The sequence below is a fragment of the Manis javanica genome, chromosome 12 (genome assembly GCF_040802235.1).
Source record: "Manis javanica isolate MJ-LG chromosome 12, MJ_LKY, whole genome shotgun sequence".
NCBI lineage: Eukaryota > Metazoa > Chordata > Mammalia > Pholidota > Manidae > Manis > Manis javanica.
Window position 1 is genome coordinate 72693389 of NC_133167.1, and position 23304 is coordinate 72716692.

The 23304-nt window shown below is 51.7% G+C and overlaps 1 protein-coding gene across 1 annotated transcript in view; it reads right to left on the minus strand.

Annotated features, from left to right (window-relative positions):
- The window catches only part of LOC140845103 (ADAMTS-like protein 3), a 112753-nt gene extending 96579 nt beyond the window's left edge, over window positions 1-16174 (minus strand). The window contains exon 1 of the mRNA XM_073218857.1: window positions 16009-16174. The gene's annotated coding sequence lies outside the window, so the exon portion shown is untranslated. The remainder of the gene's footprint in view (window positions 1-16008) is intronic.
- Between the last annotated feature and the right edge of the window lie 7130 nt (window positions 16175-23304).

Here is a 23304-nt window from a genome sequence, read left to right on the forward strand (position 1 = left end):
CAATTGATTTCAGCAAACAAGCCCAGTCATGTATGTAGTTAAAAACAAGAAGGATTCCATCTTAAAGATAAGATTGCATTTTAAAACCCATGATGTTAAAAAGTAAGTTTCTTAACATACTCGTTAACAGACAGACAATAACTCAGCCCACCTTGAAAGTAGAGCAGGCCGTCTTGGATGATATGCTCCGAGACCAAGAAGCTGCTATCCTGAGAGAATCAGAGCAGTACATTTCTTGTGTTAAGCTAATTTTGCAGAAGACCGATAAGAAACTTAATGTCTCCTCAAAGATAAACACTTTGGGACCACTTAGCAGGTCTGCATCCCTAGCCCTTTGTCTCTCAACCGCCTATAAATGCCCTACAAAACGCACCACCCTGGACTCTCTTGGCCCCTCCCAGCATGAGCCAGGAGCTCTGTCCTCACGCTTCATCTCTAAATAAAAGCCTCTCCATTGCTCTCCTACTTTTGTGTTGGCCAAGTTCATTCTTGCTCTCCTACTTTTGAGTGTTTGCCAAGTTCATTCTTTGACTCCATTAACAAGAACCCATGGAACAGAAGGGTTCATTTATGAGTTAGGAAGATGGCCTTAATGGGTTGCTTAGCCAGCTGCCTGGAAGGTGGGGGTTCTGGTAAAGGGAGGGTTGGGGCAGAAAAGCAGCTTTGGTGGGTCCGTGGGGGGTGCGTTTTGCCTGGAAGGGAACTCTCCTCCCTGACGCCATGGGGCATGCCCCTTGTCCCTGTTTTTCCATTCTCCCCCCAGTTCCAGCTGTAGGAAAAGGTACTCAGGTTGACTGAAATCCAGCTCCACAGCTGCCGCTTAGCCCCAATTCCCCTCTGGGGCCAGAATAGGCGGCTCTGGTCTCCTCTTCTGGCCTCCCATTAAGGCCTCAGAATATCTCTATGATTACTGCCTGGTGTGGTCTTTTTCCAACCAAGTCCCTCCCTTCTTAGATTCTTCCACTTATTTCCAGATAGCCCTCCTTTGGCTCTACATTTTCATCTGCTCACAGGGCATCTCTGCCTGGACCTTTATAGAATCTTCCACCAGAGCTCATGAGTGGGTAAAACTGTAATATTTCCAATATATCTTGCCTGGTTTTAGTACATCTCCATATCAGTAGGCAATCAGAGGTGGAAAGAAATATGGTTTAGTGCATTTGTATCATTCCTCAGGGGTGGAGAGGAGTTCATCTCCATACCAATGGGTAATTTCCTGCGCAATGGAGGGCTTATCGGCTGTACCTGAGAGGAGACGGGGAGGGCTGCTTTTGCTTCTGCTGGAGCAGGAAAGAGAGAAGCCCACAGACTGCAGTTTGTAAGCAATAAATGAATTTTAAACTTTATTTCTTCCTTTGACTGATTTCTGTTGTTAAAGGTATTTTGCCCTGGGATTTCCTCTCCCCAGACTTACATCACAGATCCCCCTCTGCCACCAGCAGCCAACCAGGAGGCCAGGCAGAAAGGGATAGCTGGTCTCAACTTCTGTCCCTCCTGTCATCCTTTCTCCTGTAGATGCTGCAGCACTCTAGGTACTGCACCTTGTAGATCTGGAAGAGAATCAGATGTGAGCATAACGTCATCAAGATAATGAAACAGGTTCACTGTTGGCAGTTTCTCCCATGCTGCCAAGTCCTGGGCTACAAATCCATGACTCATATGGGACTGCAGAGATGTCCCTGCAGATAGACATCGAACATCCTCAGCCAGCCTTCCCACATGAAGGCAAACTGTTACTGGCTCTCCTGTGTTAAGTCAATAGAGAAGAAAGCATTAGCAAGGACCTCAACATGATGTGTCACACCAGGGAAGTAAAAGGACTATGAGTGCACATTATGATGTCCACCTTCTCCAGCTCCTGTAGAGTTTCTCCGATTTCTTTGTGCCCCCTGGCAATACATACTGCTTAGTATTTGTCACTTGCCGAGGTACAGACAGCTATGGGCGAGTGCAAGTCCCCTCCGAGCTGCCTTTACCACACATATCCTCAGTCTAAACTCACCTGCAGTGGTCAGTAACCACAGGCCCTGCAGGGTATCCAACCCCAAAATATATTCAGGGATTGGAGAAATATACACAGTGTACTGCTTTGGGGGTAAATGCCCCATTCCCAATGTATTTTGGGCTTTCTTCACTCTAACTGCCTTACCCCCGAGCATCTATCACAGTAGGAGTCCCAGGAAACCACTCAGGGTTACCATAAATCACAGAACATTCAGTTCCACTCTCCACCAGTGCCAGAACACATTGTACATTCACTGGGGACCAGTGAATTGTTAATTGTACATGTCATGTGTGTTAGGGTCCAGGACTCCGGGGTTTCCCAGAGAACAAGACACACGGACATGGAGATGAAAATCCAAGCAAAGCCTTTATTCAGCCAGCAAGCTGGAGTCGACAGCACCACCCCTGACACGCAGGCCGAGTCCGAGCTGCCGACCCCCAAGCAACTTTAGGTATGGTTTATATGGGATTCCTACAGTCATCGCACCAGAGCCTGCACATTACCCCAACCAATGAATTTGAAACACATTCTATACTTTGGCCAATAAAATTGGAACAGGGATACACCAGGTGCCTGACCTTTGCACAAGCATTCCTATGTGACTTATCATGAGATTCGACCCCAGGGGGGTCATTTACTTCTAGTTATCTAACTTAGGGTAGGGTCCAGGAATGTTAGCCTCACGTAGTTTCTACGAAGGGTGGCTCAGCCCTGTTCCCTGCATTCCTCTACAATGTGGCCTTCAGTCCTCACCGCACCCACAAGGTGGGGGCAATCCCCAATCACCCTCCTGTGTGGTCAGGGACCCAGGAAGTCCTGCAGGCACATGGGCCAGAAGAGGGGCTTTGCCTCTGGCTTCCGTGTCTTGTACGTCAGAGGCTTGAACCGCTGCTTTGGCTTTAATTGGTGCCACAGTTCTAGGAAGATTCTACTGGGCTCTCCATGGAATATTTCTTTCACTGCCTCCGCCTTTATCAAATCAACCCATAGTCTGGGTCCTCGAGACCTTCACAGGGCCCTGTAAACCTCTTCTTTCAGTCACAGACCATATTACCTTCTGAGCTCTTCTGATTTCAGCCTCCCCCAGATCTGAGCAGCAGGAGTGACCTCACTTACGGGTTTTCCTACGTGGAGGAGCAAGAACAGTCACTAGGGACCCAGAGAAGGATGGAAGAGCTGTAGGGAGCACCAGAGTCCTCATTCCTCTGGTGAACAACCCCTCACAGGGGCCCTGTCGGTCCACATAACAGCTGACACTTTCCATGCCCAGCTCCCCAGCACCTGCTGGAGTGCTGCATGTTTTCCAACTAGCAGGGAAAGACAGCAACTCACCCTGATTAGGCCAAACTGCCCTTAGGGCTGCAGTCTGGCAATCCAAAAGTACATCATTCCCTGGTGCTCACGGGCATTTTGTATCCTATGCCAGAGAGATGGGTGAGTCGAGTCAGGGAAGCCACTTTACTCATTTCTGACCCTGACAGAACAATGCCCTCTACTCCTGAACTCCAAAGATGCAAAGGCCATGTAGGCGGAGGCTCCAGCTCAGCCTGGGTATAGGCATGGAGCGTGGAGTGCTCCACAGTGGGGTGGGGTCTGCTCCACTCAGCGAGGAACCTGAGGTTGTTGCATCTTTATTTGCCTAACAAACTGGGTAGGCCTTCAATATGGGAGGGTTGGTGCCTCAGGCAGCAGGCTCAGCAACAGCTCTGTCCTCAGCCTCACCCTGCCATTGTCCCCTGCACCTCCTAGCCTGCCATGTGCTTGGCTGAAGGCACCACCCCGTCCTCGACCCCCACCCTCTCCCCCTCCGCCACCATTTTGTGCTGCCCCCTCCCTTGCCACCAGTGTGTCTCTCAGCAGTGTGACCTCAGTTTTCTTTCCCTTCTCAGACCACCCCACAACTCATCTTCCTGGACGCTTGCCACTGGAGGGCATTTCTCTCATTAGTAACCCTTTCTAATGCTGTGAGAAACAACCACCCCACTTTTCCTGCCACGTTATGGCCACTCAGTTCCCGAGTCCCCCATTTTACACGGGACTGACTCCACTACCTCCAGGGTCCCCATTTTCCCCAGATTCTGGGGAGAGGGTCACTTCTCCAGGAGGCACTTGCCATGGACACCATCTCCACTGTGGGATCTCCAGGTGAAGCCTCACCACCCACACAGGAATCCCCTGGGGAATCCCTGCCATCCCTAGGGGTGTTCCCAGATGTATCCCCACCGCCTCTAGGGAACTAAGAGTACCTCCTCACCATCTATAGGAGCAGTCCGCACCAACAGGGAACCATGAGGACCGATTTCAGGTTCACCAGATCCTGCCAACTATGCCAGATATAGCCTTGGAGGGAGAGATGTTCCCAGGCCAGGGCAAGTCCCCCTATGAGACTGCAAAACCGAAATCAGTCAAGGGAAAGGGCAGGTAGAAAGGCTTTTATTTGTTATGGTCACTAGCCAGGCTCAGCACCATCCATCTCGTCCAGCCGCGGATGGTGCTCTCCTTCCCCTACCCGCCCCTTCTAGCAGGAATTCCGTGAGTGGGTTTTTGGTGCTTGGCAGATGCCAGACCAGTTCATATCAGGAATGGACGGGAGGACAGAATGGCTATTTCCTCTCCACCCCTTGTCCTGGAGGTTGTAAGGCCCTGCACTGGTTACAACCATTGATCTGTAAGTGGACTATGGCTACGTGGGAGGTTCTGGAAATTCTGCATTGACCCCTTAGCTCTGTGCCCTCTGGAGCTTACAGTTTAGAGGAATGTAACAATAGATTTATACTAACTAGATGAAGCACTTGTGATGTGCCAGGCCTTCCAAGCCTTCTTCCCAGGGTAACTCCTTCAATGCTCTCTGTGACCTCACGTAATCAAGATCCTATGATCACAGCCAAGGGACAGGTGGAGAAACTGTGCTACCAAGGTCAGTGACTCATCCGCAGTCAAATGCCTACCAAGTGGTTAAAGCTGGATGTTGAAAATGAGCTAGTAGCTACTTAATTCTGTGATCTTAACCATGACATTTGTTCCGTAAATATGTCACACCGTGAACAAAATGGATGAACGTATCCATTTTCTTGCTGCATCCAAACCCCTCCCCCTTATGTCTGGGAAATAGAATATGTGCGTAGAAGCCATGACACATACACACTGATATGGGCTACCAAGCTCACTGCCCTGGGCAGTGTCAGGACCCTTTTGTACAGAAAGTATGAAAAGTGGGGAAGTAACTGCTTGTCATGCAATGTGGCTGTGACAGCACACCCCCTTGGCTGTGCTGTTCACACCATGCAGTGGTCGCAGGGTATGTGCTTCCTAGGAGGGATTACTGGGTTCACCATACAAGGATGCCCATCACATATGTCAACGGGAGGCCCTTGGGTATGGTCCTCAGAGAATGGAGACCTCTGGTAGGTGGATGCCTTGGGAGTAGATGACAACACCTGGGTCTCCTGTCATTGCCACCCCTTCAAGGTGCACACCTGAAAATGGCCTAGAGGGGGGATGACTTGCTCAAGATCTCATGGCCCGAACCCGGGCCTGACTTGCGTGGTATTCCACACCCCATGTCAAGCCTGCTTGGCATTGTTCCATCTCTGAGCCTGTGTGTCAGACACACATGACACCAGCCCCCAGGAGTTGGAGGTGTCATCCATATATCCCTGAGGATGTCCCTAGGGAGAAATGTCTGGCATGACCCTGCCTGTGCAGGTTGGGACATTGGGTAGCTCCTGGGAGGCACTGTGGGTTCATCAGGACAGGGAACTGGTGAGAAAAAGAGGTCTGAGCTCAGCTCGTCTCCTCAGAGCTGGGACCCTAGTGACATTGCCAAAGAGCAAGGGGAGGGCTCTGGTGGAGATTTGTGTAGTCATGCATGGCAAGGGGGCCAGGATGGGCAGTCAGCAGCCCAGAGGGGCATGTGGGTGTGTTTGAATGCAGGGAGGGGCCCATGAAATGGAACCTTCAGGAAGTGATGTCACTGATGACATGCCCAGTAGAACCTGAATAGTGACCCGGTGCCCAGTTCCTGGACACAGACCCCAGTCCTGCTCACTTGACCGGAGACGCTCGACAGAGCAACATACGGTCTTGTTGTGCAGACCCTTCTGAAGGCATGGAAGTCAGGGAAGCAAAGAGGGACAGTCTTCCTGCTCGCTGTGGGCGTTGGCTCAGAGACCACCTCCAATGCCTCTGTCCGTGTTGTCCAAGGAACCCCGAGGTAACACAGGGCTGCCCAGAGCAGGCCACTCCAGGTCCAGGCCCCAAGTGTGACCCATCCCGGGATGACCTTCACCTCCACCCCTTCTGTGTGTGTGTGGTGGGTGTGGGGTATGGGCAGGACTGAAGGCTGGGGAGGAGGGGGGCCATTCCTGGGTGCCAGCATGTTGTGAGGTGGTGGCCCCCTGGTGGGGCAGTCAGTGTCACACCTCTGCTCTCATCATTCAGGACATGGAGGTGAGTGTTGGGACCAGGTACTTCCACCCACATGTTAGTCCTGAGCCCAGGGTGTGTCCTCTCCTTCCCTCAGTGACCAGTCATATGCAGATGGCCCTGTGTCCCTGATGTCAGGGGCAGGGACTGAGGCCCACATTTCCCCGAGGAGAGGTCCAGGCAGCCCCGGGTGGCACCTCCCAAGCTACTAGGCACTGGCTTTTCGGAACTCCACCCTGGGGAGCGTGGAGTTGCTGGTGGATGGATTCACACCTACTCCATCTCCCTAGGCCTGGGGCAGGCTGTCTACACTCAGGACCCGTTCCAAACCTGGCAACCTGCCAGGGCCCTCCCAGGGCTTCCCCACGAGAGTGGTCGACAGTCCCACTCCAGAGGGCCTGGAATCTCATTGCCTGGGGGCACCCCTTCCCTCTCCTTGATTGCACCCCAGGGGGCTGGGGACTCTCGGGTGGCTGCAAACCTCCCTCATCCTGGTGGTTCCTGGGTTTCCTGCTGACGATATGCCCCCTGCCCCCTTCAGCATGAAGAGGAGTCAACTCTCCGTGGGAATAAGGTCTGCAGGCGGAGGGTTCCCTGGACAAGTGTGAGGAAGAAATGGAGAATGAGGACAGCACGAGAGACCCCTATGCTGGAGCTATGGCCGGTGTCACCTGCTTCAGCCCTGGGGCCCACAGCACCTACTGGACTGGCACCGGGCCTGGAAGAGCCAGCTCCAGGTCCAGAGCCCACCATACCCGGTGCGGTGAGCATCTGGGACAACCCAGGAGTGGTCTCAGGCCCTGAGGTGGAGCCCCATGAGCCTTCAGAACCCAGCAGGTGACCAATCTTTGGATTCCCACAGGCGGGCTGCTGACTAGGGACTTCCTCTTTGGGAGGATGGGAAAGGATGGGGTCCCAGGACACACAGGGTCAAGAAGGGGGAGGAGCAGTTGCCTGGACAGGCAGGGGAATGCAGAGTGGCCAGGCCCACACAAGGGTGGGCTGGGAGGGCAGTGTGGCTGGGAAGACCAGGCTTCTCACTCTTCCACTCCCATGCCTTCCCCCAGCCCCAGAATGGGCCAGGCTAGGCGCCGTGCCTGGGAGCCCCAGAGCATGTGCCCAGCATCCTCCATGGCAGCCAGCTTTCATCCATCCCAGAGGGCCAAGTCCTCCACCACTTGGCCCAGGAGGAGCACCTGGGGCCCACTGTGGCAGAGCTGGAAGGTGAGGGGCTGCAGCCAGGGAACCGTTTAGGGTGGGCTTCCCGGACAGGGATTGCCTTCAACACAGTGAGGGCTTTTCTGTCATTGTAAGGTGCGGGGAATCAGCCCTGGGGTGTCCCTTTCTCTGTGTCCTCCCTGCCCCAGAACCACGGCAGACGCAGCTGGCTCGAGAGACAAAGGGAGGGCTGGCTTCATGGCTAGAACCAGTTCAGGAGCTCCCTGAGACCCCTGTGCTGGAGCTGCAGCCAGTGTCATCTGTTTCAGCCCCTGAAGAGCTGGAGGATGTCACAGCAGTGCCCTCAGCCCCACCGCCAAGCCCTGAGCTTGAGCCCTATGAGCCCTCGGGCACAGGGCCCAGGGCACCTGCCAGAATGGTACCGGGCCTGGCAGAGGCAGAGCCAGCTCCAGAGTCCACCATCCTGGCATTCCCCCCCCGCCTGGTGGCCGAGCAGCTGACCCTGATGTATGCGGTGAGTGGAGCAGGATCGAAGTTGGGGTGGACCTTCCCTGTGCCATGGGCTGCCCCAGACCTGCTGTCCCGATGTGCACTCCTGTGATCTGGGCCGACGTGCCACCTTCCCACCATGTGCCCTGAGAAACTCTCCTCACCCCCAAGCCTTCACTGACCACAGGGACAGTAGGGCTGGCACTTAGGGATCCTTGCGGACCAATGAGAAATAGCAGAGGGAAGGTGGGCAGGGCCTGGCTGGGGTGGGAGGGGCAGTGTAGTAGAGGGGTGCTGAGAGAGGTGCTGCCATGGCATTAGGTCCTCAGGCCGTTGGCCTGGCAGGCCTCCACAGCCTCCACACTTCAGAGGCCTCTGCCATGTACCTGACTGCATGGGAGACACAGACAACAACAAAGGCCTGGTTGGAGTTGTTTTAGGGGTAACTGCACCTGAGTGGGTAGCGGGATCCACGGGGTGACAGAATGGGAGGCAGATGCCCCAGGACATGCAGGCCTGAGCTGCCTTGTGCTGCAGGGACAAGGTGAGGGAGGATGCCTGTTCTCAGTGAACCCCTCTGTTCCCCACCACTGTGGGGTCCAGTGCATCCGTTCCTGGGTGCCTCAGTGGATGGAGTCCAAAGCCTGGACTGCCATAAGGCTCACACCACATCCTCAGTGGCCTGGGCTCCAGCTCTGACAGGTAACTGCCTGGGCCCAGGGGCACTGTGGACACAGCTAAATGATCCCCCCTTGCTATCCCCAGGAACTGTTCACCAAAGTGGCAGTGCCCGACCACATGACCCGCTACAGGAGCCAGTCATATAATGGAAACGTTGAGCACCTGGCCCCCAGCGTCAATAAGATCATAAAACAATTTGATGACGCAGCCAACCTGGTCATCTCCTCCTGCCTCGGGGCCCCAGGCATGACGGCGCGGGACAGGGCCCAAGTGGTAGAGTTCTGGATTCAGATGGCCAAGGTGTGCCATAGAACAGCACCCAGGGTCCATCCTGGCATGTTGGGACCTTCTCCCCTCCTTGGCCAACTCTCAGGATGGAGGACTACAGTCTGACCCTGCCCGGTCCCTGGGCCCCTCCTGCCAGGGGCGTGCTGACCTGGACTCGCAGGCCCTGGGGGTGGGACAGCCATCCCTGGCCCCTTCCTTGGGTTGAGATACAGTCCTCCACCCAGGAGGGCTGCTCAACAGGTCCTGGGTGTGCTGGGCTCCCTGGATGTCTGCCTCCTTAAGGACAGGAGTTCATAGGGGGTCAGAAGCAGGCCACATTCTCAGCTCTGTCTTCCGTCCCAGGAGTGTCTGGACCTCGAGAATTTTGCGTCCCTCCACGCCATTCTTTTGGCCCTGCAGAGCCCTGCTGTGAGTCGTCTGCAATGCACCTGGGGACATGTTTCCTGGTAGGTAGTCCTGTCACTGGGACCAGGTCACCTGAGGGGACCAGATCACCTGAGTGGACCAGAGACACCACCCCTAGGTCTGGCAGTGTCCTCTCAGTCTGCTGGGGCTCCTGAGAGGCGGCAGACCCTGGGGACAGGGGCTTACAGGATGGTGGGCTCTCAGAGCTCCCGTGGGTTAGGCCAGCGGTTCCCCCTCAGGAATCGGGTTTCTTCGTCAGGTGTGGGTTGAAGCCAATGGGAGATGTTCAGCATGTGTTCTGCAGCAGGAGGTCCCTGCCCAAAGGACAGCCACCTGTCCCAAAGTAAATCCGCCCCCAGGAGAACTGCAGGCCTCAGATTCCCCAGGGCTAAGAGCCATGGTGGAAAGCCTCATGCAGGCTAGTGGAAAAGGGGTCCAACACCCCCAAAGCCTCCACATGTTGGCCACATGTCTCCCTCCTCTCTCCTCCCCTTCGGAAGAGCTCCAGGATGCATAAGAGGCTAATAGAGGAGAAGTGGCTTAACCAGAAGTAGCTCCTCAAGGTAAATGGAGGCTAGAGGTCTGGAGGGAGGGGATCCTTGGGGCAAGCCCTCTGCAGTGCTGTGGCCCAGCCTAGGGGCTGACTCGAGGTGTGCATGGTGAGAGGGGACAGCTGATGGGAGAAGTAGGCTCCGCCCGGCCCCCAAGGTGTCCTGTTTGTCTCCCTCCCTGGCTCCACTTGACTGGGGGCCTGACATCCAGTGAGGACCCAGAAGACAGGCTCCTGGTCAGGGCTGGTACTGGGCTGGCAGCAGGGGTGGGGCCTATGGCTGAGCAAGGTCGGCCCCTCCCTAGGGCCCCCTTAGCCCATCACTACCCCTCTGAGGCCTCAGGCTCCTCATCTGGTCATGGAAGGTTGTCACCCTGGGGTGCGGGACTCCCAGGTGAGCAAGGTCCAGGGAGCACAAGATGGCCTTTAGCTTTGTGCCCATCCCACCTGGTCGTGTGAGGGGAGCCGTGGTGATAGCCAGGTGACAGTGAGTGCTCAGGGCACCCTGGGAGGCAGACGGAACTCCCCTGATCCTCTGCAAGTGAGGAAGCCTCTCAGGGAGGCCGGCCGCGGCCCAAGGACACCCATGAGTATGAGTGTGTGCTGGAGCTGCATTCACCCTCAGCTGAGAGCCTGCTGGAGGTGGGAACAGCACAGTACCAGGGGACTCGGGCGAGGCATCCACCAACGAAGGTCTGGTTTGTGGGAGGCCATGTGGGAGGGGAGCATGAGCACCTGAGTGTCCCGGACCTTGCAGGAGGCGACCTCCATGGTGATGCAACAGCATCGTTTCCTCCGGGGATCTGAGGATAGGCAGGAGGTGAGAGTGGCCTGGCCAGGGTCATGGCAGTGGGGGCGACCCTGCACTTGCTGCTGGCGCCACCAGCCCTGAACTGCCAGCACTGGGGTGACCAGGAGGGAGAGAGCAGCTGGGTATAGAGAGAAGTTGGAGGATGGGTGCAGGGACCACAGGTCTTGGGATTGGCCAAAAGCCAGCCCTGGGAGGGACAGGAGGGGAGAGCAGGGTGAAGGGAGGGTGTGGAAGGAAGCAGGGGTGGTCCAAGGGGAGCTAGGGGCTGCGAGTGAGGGGTTCAGTGGAGGCTCTACGGGCGCCCCTGAGGTAGACAGGGCACCTCCCCACCCCAGTGGCACAGCATGGTCCCCTTCTATGGATTGTTCATGGCTGGCCTGCTCGTCCTAGAGAAACCCCTGGAACACAATGATGTCAGTGAGCCCAGAGGGGCACAGGGTGTGCAGGATGGTGAGCTTTGAAGAAGAGAGAGACCCTAGTGAGCCGGAGCTCTCAGCACCAGGCCACTTGCCTCTTGGGAGTCTCCCCTCCACCCCAGGGGCTGGGCTCCTTGGAGAGGGCAGACAGAAGGACCCCACCCTCCCTTAAGCGCAGCTCCTGGCCCCAGGGCAGGTGGGGCTGAGGGCTACAGTCTGCAGCCTCTGAGCAGGATGGCCTCTCCATCAGGCCATGCCCACGGGGAGGGATGTTGCTCCTTCAAGGCAGGAAGTACAGGAAGGGGCTGCCCATGCCTTCCTGCCTGAGGCCTCAGTCTCCGTGTCATCACAGAGTCATCAGAGAGAGTTGCATGGGAAGCTTGGCCTCAGCTCCCCAGTCCAGTACCTCCTCCTCCTGGCCTAGGTCTGGGTGCTGTTTCTGGCAGGCCTGTCACCTGGAGGGCCCCAGTGGTCCTCCAACTTGAGAAAGGGTGGGGAGGTTTGGGCCTCGTTCTGGGTGCAGGGGGCTGTTTCTGATGCACTTTGGCTGCCTTGGTGCCTTCCAGGGTGACAGGATGAGAAAGACAGAGTTGAGCTACTGTAACACCCCACCACAGAAAGTGGGGGTGGGGGGTGCAGAGCCCCTGGGCAGGACCCTGTCCGGCCCAACCCCTGAGTCTGACATGTCTTGAGAAAGTTAGCACGCCCAGAGCTGAGGACACTCAAGGCTTTGTCGGGTGGGGGATGGGGGTGGCATCAAGACCGCCTTCCTGGAGGAGGAGCTAGAGACCCAACAGTGGAAACAGGCAGGGCTGGATAGCATCAGAGGGAAGGCGGGTTCCCACTTGAGCAAAGATAAGGGACCATCCCAGTGCTCCGCTCCTCACGCCCCTCCTTGCGTGCATCCTGTCCTTCCTCTGCTTCAGGAAAGTACCATCGTACGTGAGATGCTCATACACAAGTACGTGGCCATGACGCATCACCTCGAACCCGAGGAGCACTTCAGATCCTTCTTCCAGGCTGTGGAGACCCTGGATGAGGAAGAGAGGTGAGGATGGCAGGAGTCACGTGTGGGTTCTAGCTGCTGGCAGGCTCTGGGAGAAGGGCCCCTGACATGTGGCTCCAGGGACTCACAGGTGCCCCTCTGTCCTGCAGCTACACCCTGTCCTGCCAGCTGGAGCCCCCAGGCCAGAGGGCCGGCAGAAAGGGACTCTTGTTCTTCAGGTCCCGCAACATTTAAACTTAGGGGCCAGAGTCAGGTAAGTTTCTGGCCTGGGGCCATTCGCAAGGGGTGGGCTGCTCCCCAGCCTCAGGGAAGCTTCGGGCCATGTTGGGTGTGGGGGAGTAATAAAGACAGGTTGGGCTGGGATTCTGCTCCACCACCGAACAGTCCTGTCAGGCTCAAGGGTGATTCCCCTCCCTCTCTGGGACCCAATTTCCTCCTCTGTGAGTGGGTGATGCTCATGCGCCTCACCATGACAGGGACCCCATGGGTGACGGTGATTGACAGGATCCTCTGCACAGGACCAGGAGCACAGAGGGTAGTGAGGACAGGGTGGAAGCAGGATAACGGGGGGAACCTGGGATAACCTGCCTCTTCTGTTCACCTGCGTGGCCCTGTAGCTGCTGTCATCGGGCCCACGACCCAGCTGGTACCCTGGCTGTGTGCAGAGGAGAGCTTCCCCTTTGGACAGGAGGCACCCGGCACCCCAGGACCCTAGTCTGCTTCCTGCTCCTCTTCCTCCTGCTGCTCATCCTGAGCCTCGTCTGGGGCAGGTGCTCTTGCACCTCTTCCATCAGCAGACTTGGGCAGCTTCCCAGGCTGCTGCTGCAGGCTCAGGGACCCGTACGTAGCTGCAGCCAATGGAACAGACTGGAGAGCCCAGATATACATCCAAGCATATATATGGTCAATTCATACATGATAAAGGAGCCATGGACAGACAATGGGGAAATGACAGCCTCTTCAATAGCTGGTGTTTGCATATTGGACAGCTACGTGCAAGAGAACGAAACTGGATTATTGTCTATCCCCATACACAAAAGTAAACTTGAAATGGATCAAAGACCTGAATGTAAGTCATGAAACTACAGAACTCTTAGAAGACAACATAGGCAAAAATCCCCTGAATATCAGCATGAGCACCTCTTTTCTGAATGCATCTCCTCGAGCAAGGGAAACAAAAGCAAAAATGAACTGATGGGACTACATCAAACTTAAAAGCTGCTGTACAGCAAAGGACACCATCAACAGAACAAAAAGGCATCCTACAGTATTGGAGTATATATTTGTAAACGACACATTCGACAACGGGTAAACATCCAAAATATATAAAGAACTCACAAGTCTCAACACCCAAAGAGCAAATAACCCGATTAAAAAAATGGGCCGAGGATATAAACAGATAATTCTCCAAAGAAGAAATTCAGATGGCCAACAGGCACATGAAAACATACTCCACATCACTAATTATCAGGGAAATGCAAATAAAAACCACAATGAGATATCACCTCACACCAGCTAGGATGGCCAGTATCGAAAAGACTAAGAACAAATGTTTGCGAGGATGTGGAGAAAGGGGAACCCTCCTACACTTGCTGGCTGGCATGTAAGTTAATTCGACCATTGTGGAAAGCAATATGGAAGTTCCTCAAAAAACGAAAAATAGAAATACCATTTGACCCCGGTGTTCCACTCCTAGGAATTTACCCCAAGAATGTAATTTCTCGGACTCAAAAAGACATACCCACCCCTATGTATATTGCAGCACTGTTTACGATAGCTAAGATACAGAAGCAATTTAAGTGCCCATCAGTAGATGAATGGCTAAAGAAGATGTGGTATATATACACAATCGAATACAACTCAGCCAGAAGAAAGAAACAAATTCTACCATTTGCAACAATATGGATGGAACTGGAGGATATTATGCTCCGTGAAATAAGCCAGGCGAAGAAAGACAAGTACCAAATGATTTCACTCATTTGTGGTGTATAACAACGAAGGAAAACTGAAGGTACAAAACAGCAACAGACTCAGACTTCAAGAAGGGACTGGTGGTTACCAAAGGGGAGGGGTGAGGGAGGGCCGGTGGGGAGAGAGGGAGAAGGAGATTCAGGGGAATTTTGATTGGCACAGATGGTAGGGGGGGGGTAGCCGGGGGCTAGACAGTGTAGCACAGAGAAGGCAAACAGTGACTCTGGCATCTTACTACACTGATGGGCAGTGACTGCAATGGGGTATGGGAGGGACACGATAACAGGGGTGAATGTAGTAACCACATTGATTTTCATGTGAAACCTTCATAGGAGTGTATATCAATAATACCTTAATAAAATACGTAAATAAATAAATAATCTTACTTCTTGGCAAATAGTGAATCTGTGGCATCTTACTTCACTGATGGACAGTGACTGCAAAGGGGTATGGGGGGGACTCGATAACATGGGTGAATGTATTAACCACATTGGTTTTCATGTGAAACCTTCATAGCGCTGTATATCAGTAACACCTTAACAATAATAATAACAAAGAATCTTACTTCTTCCTGGGTGTTAAAATGCAATCTTATCTTTAAGATGGGATCCTTCCTGCCTTTCACTGTGTTGCTTGTGACTCGGTTTACTTGCCATATTAATCGCCCAGGTTATGTATTACTTGATTAGGGGCTGGAGGAGGAAAAGCAGCATCTGGGCAAAGTTAAAGATAAACTGGGCCTTTGAGCAGGCTAAAGTAAATTTTACAATAGCCTCATTTAATTGACACAATGAACACATGGGCCATGCTGAGGTATGGTATTTTCTTATTTGGGGGATGTTCAAACCTTCCAGGTCAACTTACTCCTGGCTTCTTAGTTTCAACTAATCTTCACTAAAGAGTGCTTATACTCCTAGTTTGATATTTTACTTTGGAGAATTAACATGACTCTGATTTTGCTTAATTGTTTAATAGGGAGTTTTGGTAGGGGTCTTTTTCCAGAGGCCCTCACGCTACACTGACTACACCCACGGTCCCTGTCTCAGAATCTCTGTGGCTAGTTATAAATTACTCAGCTGCAGATTACAAACCGAAATGACAGAAAGATACAAACTTTTAAATACAAGAAAATGGACTGACAGTTCCCAGACCAAAGGAAAGAAACTTCACTCCCAAGTAAAAAACACGAGAGACACCTCATGAAACATTTTTTAATTTTAAAGGCGCTTCCTCCGGGCGGGGCACACTTGAATTTCGGCTAGCCCGGACCTTGCCCTCGAGGCCTCCGCCGGATAAATCCACAAAACGCAAACGCCCGCGGCCTCCCCGTCTGCGCGGCCCGGCCCGGCCCCTCCGCCTGCGGCCCCATCCCGGGCGGCGGGAGCAGGGCGGCGCCGCAGCTCCAGGCCGGGCGGACGCGCGCAGCGGGGCGGAGAGCAGCCGCGCTCACCAGCTGGGCCCGGACTGACCAGCAGCGGCTCCGGCGAGCCCCTACGCTCCTGTCCCGGCGAACTTCGCCGGCCGGTCGGGCGTCCGCACCGGCAACACCCGCTCCGCTCCCTCCCTTCCCGGGGAGCCCCTCCGGCGGGGCGCGCCGACTCCCGACCCCGGCCGGGCCCCGCGAGCCCACCACTTGCGTCGGCCGCTTCCCAGCCCCCCGAGCCACCCGCTGCCCGCCGAGCCACTTGCACGGCCGCCCCCTGACCGGCTCCACCGCGACCTCAGGCGGGGGCAGGTTCCCCGCGCCCCGTCCGGGTCCGGCCGCGCACCACGGCCACCTACCTTCCAGCGCGCAGGGCCGTCGCTGTCGCCCTCATCCCTGACGTGGGTCCCGCTCTGGACCCTCCACCGCAGATCAGCAGCGGGAGCCGCTTCTCCGCCGAGCTCTCGACGGCCTTAGCGATGCGGTCGGCGTGGGACAGGTTGCCCCACGTGTTGCGCGGCTGCCCTCAGCGGCCGCCGAGGCCGAAAGCAGTCCCGCGCGGTATCGGGGTTCCCGGTCGAGCCGCCCGATGGCACCGGCTAGAGGTGGCAGAGCTCGACTGGCTGAAGTCCTGACGGGCCAGCGGCCTGAAGTCCGGGTCGATCTCCCTCACCTGGACCGCTTTGGCCCTCCGCCTGCTGCGGGAAAGCCGAGTAGGGGCAACTACGGCACCGGGAGCCCAGCGGGCGCGAGGAGGCGATCCGAGGCTGGGGGCGAGGTCGGTGCCGCCAGCGCACGGGTATCTGGAGGAAGGCGCAGCCGAGCACACCGAGAGCCCAGAACTTCGCGGGTCCATCAACATCTGGTCTCCGCCGGTTCCGCTGCGCAGACGGGACGGCGGGCAGGGTCGACGGACCGAAGCACGCAGGGTGCCGCGGGAGCGCTCTCTCCCGCCGGCACTCGCAACGGTAGCAACGGTAGCAACGGTACTAACGGTACTTAACGTTTCTCCGCGAGCGCCCAATGGCTGCCTTCGCCGCGGCACCGGCCCGCCCCTGACTGACGGACCCCGCGGCCAATGATCCCGCGGCGTTGCGGGGCAGGCAGCCAGTGGGAGCGCGGCTGGGTGGGGTCGGGACGGAGGCCGGGCAGGGCAATGTTTTTCTTCACATTCCGGCTGGCCAACTTGGGACCGCTTGTGCTTTCCGGGCGCCTTCGCGTGTCTGAGGCCCTCGACCGCGCGGCGCTGTGGCTGCCAGCCGTGGTCCCGCGTGCAGGCGGCGGCGGCGGCACTGTGCTACTACTGAGGCGCGGGGCCCAGCGCTCGGGGAGCCTGGGAGCCCGCCGCTTCGCTTCTCGCGATCTCCGCGCGCGGCCAGGGCGGCGCGGGATTCCACTCGGTCGCCCCCTCTCGGCTCCGCCCGCGACCCCTCAGCTTGGGCCGGTGGGCGCGTGGGCTGGTCTGTTCGTTCCCCGCGACCCGTTGGCCCCCGTCCCGCGGGGCCCCCCGCGCGGTGAGTGCCGCCTGTCTGAGCCAGATGAACACTAATATTCTTTTATTCAACAGATATTTAAGAGAATTTATCCTAAACCAACAAATTCAATAAATTTTCACAAATTTTCGCTTGAAATTGCCTGTACTATGTCAAGTTCATTTAGCTTCTGCTGCCAAGTCATTTTTTTTTTATTCTTTCACAGCCAGATCCAAATATTGGCAATTACCAGTAACATGCTACTAGTTATCATTTACTTCCTAGCTTCATAGAACATCCCAGACTCTCAATCAACAGGCAAGACTAGTAAGAAAATTCTGAGGACTTTCATTTGCCAGGTTATGCCTTCTCTCTGTGAAAAACTGATCATTTTGGCTATATAATTCTTCCTACATGTTATGTATGACACATCCAACCCATATATTTTTCCAAACATTCATCCACAATCACTTTAAGTGCCTCTATTTTATCCTCTCTAATAAGTAGTTTCACAAGATTTCACAAGAAAATGAGATTAAAGCTGTAATTACAGACTTAAGTGACAACAAGCAGCATGACAATGATTTTTTAAAATCTCTGAACTGTTTATTAAATTATTCAAAGCATGGTGTTTAAAGATGGGAATTACTCCATGGTCATTGCAATGTAAAGAATTATTACAGCTCACATAATTGACCCGGTATCAGATTTCTACACAGCTGAAGTTGATACAAAACTAAAAACAAAACAAGTGGAAAAGTCAGTCAAACAATTAGATTGTGCACATGGATAACACATAAGAAAGATTCAAGAAATTTTCAGAATTCATATTACCAAAAATTGGCATAAAAATCCAAAAGATAGAATAATAATTGTGACTGCCTTCAAATAAATGTGAGAAGAGCTATGTGCCTTCAGATTGTAAAGATGTGATCATATAAGAAGTTGTAAGTTTTATTTTCTTATCATCGAGCTCTAGAAGTTCTCTTAGTAAGAAGGTCAGTGTTGATATAGAAAGAACAATACAAACTTACACTTAGAAGATTAGATATAGAAAGAGAAATATCTGGAAGAATGACTTGATTATTCTCTTGAATTCAAGAATTATCTGAAGAGCATTTTAAAAATATCCATGCCTGGGTTTCATCTGAGACACATCAAAAGCTCCGGGGCCAGGTCCAGTGGCTATTGTAAACAGTCAGGGTTGAGAACCATCAGGTGCAAGGTTGAGGTATTAAAATCATGGGTATGAGCAGCAAAGGGAGACGGTTTACCATCCATGTGAAACAAAAAGAGGAGAAAGAAAAGCAAGGACAACAAACAATTATATGAGGTCACAGGACAATGAGAGACTCCCACCGGTGATATGCCTTAAAAGGCCTTCCAAGAAAAATAATGTTTAATGTATGAATTTACATTGTTCTAATTCATGGCAGTAATTTTTGTGACCTATCTCAATCATATAAAAATTTTCATTTACTTTGACATTTTGTGAAAGGGTTTTGTGTTTTGTCTTGGGATCATACTAACAGGGCAAACAGAAAAAGAATGATCAAGACTCTGGAATAGAGATTTGAGCAAACATCATTTAGATTTCAAGGGGGAGAGAGACCTCATATGATATTTGTATTCCATATGTTTCCAAATGAGCAAGATGTAACAGATACTCTGGTTATTTGCATGTGCTATTATCAAAATATATTATGTGGGAGTAAATTTCAATTTAGCAAGCACACCCTGAGAATTTCTCTCAAAAAATGTGTTAATTTAACTTTCCATATCTTCTGGAATTAATACTTTCTAGGATAAATTAGAATATTAAACTTTTTTTATATTTTAAAAATATAGAGATTAGGGGGGCGGAGCCAGGATGGTGGCATGAGTAGAGCAGTGGAAATCTCCTCCCAAAAACACATAGAGCTATGAAAATATAACAAAGAAAAATCTTCTTAAAATAGAGACCAGAGGACACAGGACAACATCCAGACCACATCCACACCTGCAAGAACCCAGCACCCTGCGAAGGGGGTAAGATACAAGCCCCAGCCCAGCGGGACCCGAGCGCCCCTCCCCCCCGGCTCCCTGCAGGTGGAAAGAAACCGCAGCAGTTTTTTTTTTGGCAAGTGCTTTTTGGAAGCCTTAAAGGGACAGGGCCCCTGTTGCTAGGGAGGCAGGGTGGTGGGACCGGTGAGCGGGTGCCTGGGACCAGCGCCTGAGGACAAAGAATATCCCGCGTTTTTCCCTGCGGGACCGGTGGACAGGTGCCTGAGACCGGCACCTGAGGACGGAGGAAATCACACGTTTTTCCCCTTTTTTTTTCTCTTTTTGGCGAATGCTTTTTGGAAGCCTTAAAGGGACAGGGACCCCGGTGCTAGAAAGGCAGGGTGGCAGGACTGGTGAGCGGGTGCCTGGGACCGGCGCCTGAGGACAAAAAATATCGCGCGTTTTTCCCTGCGGAACTCGTGGGTGGGTGCTTTTTGGAAGCCTTGAAGGGACAGGGACACTGGTGCTAGGGAGACAGGGCAGCAGGACCAGTGAGTGGGTGCCTGGGACCGGCGCCTGAGTACAAAAAAAAAAATCGCGTGTTTTTTCCTTTTTTTTTTTTTTTTTTCTGTTCCCTCTCTCATTGTTGCTGTTGTTGTTTTGGTTTGGAGGGTGCTTTTTGGAAGTCTTAAAGGGGCAGGACAGGTCACATAGACCAGAGGCAGGGAATCTGGGGATCTCTGGGCACTCTAACCCCCTGGGCAGCAGGAAGCACAGAGGCCCCTTACGGAGATAAATAGCCTCTTGGCTGCTCCCCCTCCAACGGGGCTCCACCATTTTGGAGGAGCAGCCCCAGCCAGGCCACGCCCACAGCAACAGCGAAGATAAACCCCATAGCAACCGGGCAGGAAGCAGAAGCCCTGTCTGCACACAGCTGCCCAGCACAAGCCACTAGAGGTCGCTATTCTCCCAGGAGAGGAAGGCCACAAACCAACAAGAAGGAAAGCTCTCCCAGCGGTCACTTGTACCAGCTCTGCAAACTCTCTCTATCACCATGAAAAGGCAAAACTACAGGCAGACAAAGATCACAGAGACAACACCTGAGAAGGAGACAGATCTAACCAGTCCTCCTGAAAAAGAATTCAAAATAAAAATCATGAACATGCTGACAGAGATGCAGAGAAAAATGCAAGAGCAATGGGATGAGATGCAGAGAAAAATGCAAGAGTAGTGGGATGAAGTCTGGAAGGAGATCACAGATGTCAGGAAGGAGATCACAGAAGTGAAACAATCCCTGGAAGGATTTATAAGCAGAATGGATAAGATGCAAGAGGCCATTGAAGGAATAGAAGCCAGAGAACAGGAGCATATAGAAGCTGACATAGAGAGAGATAAAAGGATCTCCAGGACTGAAACAACACTAAGAGAACTATGTGACCAAGCCAAAAGGAATAATATTCGTATTATAGGGATACCAGAAGAAGAAGAAAGAGGAAAAGGGATAAAAAGTCTCTTTGAAGAAATAATTGCTGAAAACTTCCCCAAACTGGGGGAGGAAATAATCGAACAGACCATGGAATTACACAGAACCCCCAACAGAAAGGATCCAAGGAGGACAACACCAAGACACATAGTAATTAAAATGGCAAGGATCAAGGACAAGGAAAGAGTTTTAAAGGCACCTAGACAGAAAAAGGTCACCTATAAAGGAAAACCCATCAGGCTAACATCAGACTTCTCGACAGGAACCCTACAGGCCAGAAGAGAATGGCATGATATACTTAATGCAATGAAACAGAAGGGCCTTGAACCAAGGATACTGTATCCAGCACGACTATCATTTAAATATGATGGTGGGATTAAACAATTCCCAGACAAGCAAAAGCTGAGGGAATTTGCTTCCCACAAACCACCTCTACAGGGCATCCTACAGGGACTGCTCTAGATGGGAGCACCCCTAAAAAGAGCACAGAACAAAACACACAACATATGAAGAATGCAGGAGGAGGAATAAGAAGGGAGAGAAGAAAAGAATCTCCAGACAGTGTATACAACAGCTCAATAAGCGACCTAAGTTAGGCAGTAAGATACTAAAGAAGCTAACCTTGAACCTTTGGTAACCACGAACCTAAAGCCTGCAATGGCAATAAGTACATATCTTTCAATAGTCACCCTAAATGTAAATGGACTTAATGCACCAATCAAAAGACATAGAGTAATAGAATGGATAAAAAAGCAAGACCCATCTGTATGCTGCTTACAAGAAACTCACCTTAAACCCAAAGATAAGCATAGACTAAAAGTCAAGGGATGGAAAAACATATTTCAGGCAAACAACAGTGAGAAGAAAGCAGGGGTTGCAGTAGTAATATCAGACAAAATAGACTTCAAAACAAAGAAAGTAACAAGAGATAAAGAAGGCCACTACATAATGATAAAGGGCTCAGTCCAACAAGAGGATATAACCATTCTAAATATATATGCACCCAATACAGGAGCACCAGCATATGTGAAGCAAATACTAACAGAACTAAAGAGGGAAATAGACTGCAATGCATTCATTGTAGGAGACTTCAACACACCACTCACCCCAAAGGATAGATCCACCGGGCAGAAAATAAGTAAAGACACACAGGCACTGAACAACACACTAGAACAGATGGACCTAATAGACATCTATAGAACTCTACATCCAAAAGCAACAGGATATACATTCTTCTCAAGTGCACATGGAACATTCTCCAGAATAGACCACATACTAGCTCACAAAAAGAGCCTCAGTAAATTCCACAATATTGAAATTCTACCAACCAATTTTTCAGACCACAAAGGTATGAAAGTAGAAATAAATTCTACAAAGAAAACAAAAAGGCTCACAAACACATGGAGGCTTAACAACATGCTACTAAATAATCAATGGATCAATGAACAAATCAAAATAGAGATCAAGGAATATATAGAAACAAATGACAACAACAACACTAAGCCCCAACTTCTGTGGGATGCAGCGAAAGCAGTCTTAAGAGGCAAGTATATAGCAATCCAGGCACACTTGAAGAAGGAAGAACAATCCCAAATGAATAGTCTAACATCACAATTATTAAAACTGGAAAAAGAAGAACAAATGAGGCCTAAAGTCAGCAGAAGGAGGGACATAATAAAGATCAGAGAAGAAATAAACAAAATTGAGAAGAATAAAACAATAGCAAAAATCAACGAAACCAAGAGCTGGTTCTTCGAGAAAATAAACAAAATAGATAAGCCTCTAGCCCAACTTATTAAGAGAAAAAGAGAGTCAACACAAATCAACATAATCAGAAATGAGAATGGAAAAATCACGACAGACTCCACAGAAATACAAAGAATTATTAAAGACTACTGTGAAAACCTATATGCCAACAAGCTGGAAAACCTAGAAGAAATGGACAACTTCCTAGAAAAATACAACCTCCCAAGACTGACCAAGGAAGAAACACAAAAGTTAAACAAACCAATTACAAGCAAAGAAATTGAAACAGTAATCAAAAAACTACCCAAGAACAAAACCCCGGGGCCGGACGAATTTACCTCAGAATTTTATCAGACACACAGAGAAGACATAATACCCATTCTCCTTAAAGTGTTCCACAAAATAGAAGAAGAGGGAATACTCCCAAACTCATTCTATGAAGCCAACATCACCCTAATACCAAAACCAGGAAAAGACCCCACCAAAAAAGAAAATTACAGACCAATATCCCTGATGAATGTAGATGCAAAAATACTCAATAAAATATTAGCAAACAGAATTCAACAGTATATCAAAAGGATCATACACCATGACCAAGTGGGGTTCATCCCAGGGATGCAAGGATGGTACAACATTCGAAAATCCATCAACATCATCCACCACATCAACAAAAAGAAAGACAAAAACCACATGATCATCTCCATAGATGCTGAAAAAGCATTTGACAAAATTCAACATCCATTCATGATAAAAACTCTCAGCAAAATGGGAATAGAGGGCAAGTACCTCAACATAATAAAGGCCATATATGATAAACCCACAGCCAGCATTATACTGAACAGCGAGAAGCTGAAAGCATTTCCACTGAGATCGGGAACCAGACAGGGATGCCCACTCTCCCCACTGTTATTTAACATAGTACTGGAGGTCCTAGCCACGGCAATCAGACAAAACAAAGAAATACAAGGAAT